The sequence below is a fragment of the Ovis aries genome, chromosome 2 (assembly GCF_016772045.2).
Source record: "Ovis aries strain OAR_USU_Benz2616 breed Rambouillet chromosome 2, ARS-UI_Ramb_v3.0, whole genome shotgun sequence".
Classification (NCBI taxonomy): Eukaryota; Metazoa; Chordata; class Mammalia; order Artiodactyla; family Bovidae; genus Ovis; species Ovis aries.
In genome coordinates, this window is record NC_056055.1 from 112755066 (window position 1) to 112756750 (window position 1685).

Here is a 1685-nt window from a genome sequence, read left to right on the forward strand (position 1 = left end):
CTGCTGTGCAGCCTTTTGGTGCCCTTGCTGTAACAGATGGTGCCGTTCCTTATCCATCATGCACCTGTCAACATTACAGTCAACCCTTTGAAAAACGCTTACTTGACCATCAGCTAGAAGAATGTATAGATAGCCAACCCTATAGGCCAACCACCTACTGCCTTCATAACTCTGTGATGTATATCCAGGGGCCTGGGTGCCAAAAAATGTTTTCAAGTTATGCCCTCTGTGGGTGCTACCTTTTCCCCACTAGAGGATCCAAACTCGTGCCCATTCAGAGGATCTGACACCGTGGCATTGCCATCATGCCCCTGTGCCTCCATCTACCCCCAAATGCCATGCAGATTGTTACAACCCATTACAGGTGTCTGTCTGACAAAAAAATGGAAAAACCTACTGGACAGGGACAATAAAGCAGACAAACGAAATCAGGGACCAACTTTGCCCTAAAAATCAGTCTCTGACTGTTGGCAGTATGACCCAGGTTACAGAGTTAACTCCCCCTTAGATCCTTGTCTGTACCAGTTTCTCAACACAACTCATCGCCTTCTTAATAACAGCAACACCCAGCTGGCCAGGGGTTGCTGGGTTTGCCTATCCTTAGGAGCTCCATGGTACTTAGCTACACCAGTGCCATCATACAACAGCCATGGGAACTCCTACATATCCACACTGACAAGGGCCAGTCTTAAGGACAATTGAGTTAACTCAAAAGGCTCCAGAATGCTTTACAAATGATCAAGTTGCTCAGTCATGTCTGACTCTTTGCAACCCCATGGACTATAGCCTTCCAGGCTCCTCTTTCCATAGTATTTTCCAAGCAAGAAACCTGGAGTGGATTTCCATTTCCTTATCCAGAAGATCTTCCCAACCCAGGGATTGAACCTGGGTCTCCTGCATCGTAGGCAGAGGCTTTACCGTCTGAGCCACCAGGGAAGTCCAAACCTGTAGGCAATTTAGCCAGGGACCAATATAATCAAACTTTAAAAGGTGAGTGGCCCATTCGTTCTCCCACAAACACAATATGGTGCCACCCCCATCAAGGCCTTTTCTTTGTTTGTGGGACAGATGCTTACTTATGTATACCAGTCAAATGGATGGACCTTAGGTTTCCTTACCTTTCCTCACTCCGCAGATGAATATCGTTCCTAACAACCAGACTCTCACCATACCTTTGGCAGCACGTATGTGGTCAAAAAGAACCATCCAGTTTATACCCCTACTAATTGGCCTGGGAATTACGGCTGGAATAGTATGGGAATAGGAGGAATTGCTTCATCAACCACCTTTTACTGTACACTATCCAAGGATTTCACAGATGACATTGAGAGAGTTGTCTTCTTAACCTGATGACATCTAACAATCCTAAGATGGATTGATGTGACTATGGACATAATATGACTTTTAATTTTGATTTTGACTTGTTTTATGACTATTTTGCCTTGCATCTGTAACTGTGTAATTACAGTTTAAGCCCTGAGATTTCTTTGGAAGGAATGATGCTAAAGCTGAAACTCCAGTACTTTGGCCACCTCATGCGAAGAGTTGACTCATTGGAAAAGACTTTGATGTTAGGAGGGATTGGGGGCAGGAGGAGAATGGGATGACAGAGGATGAGATGGCTGGATGGCATCACTGACTCGATGGATGTGAATCTGAGTGAACTCCAGGAGTTGGTGATGGAC

At 45.3% G+C, this 1685-nt stretch overlaps 1 non-coding gene across 1 annotated transcript; it reads right to left on the bottom strand.

Moving 5' to 3' along the window:
* Positions 1–864: 864 nt before the first annotated feature.
* Positions 865–936, bottom strand: TRNAR-ACG (transfer RNA arginine (anticodon ACG)). Its single transcript has one exon. It is a non-coding gene; the product is annotated as a tRNA-Arg (tRNA).
* Positions 937–1685: the final 749 nt, after the last annotated feature.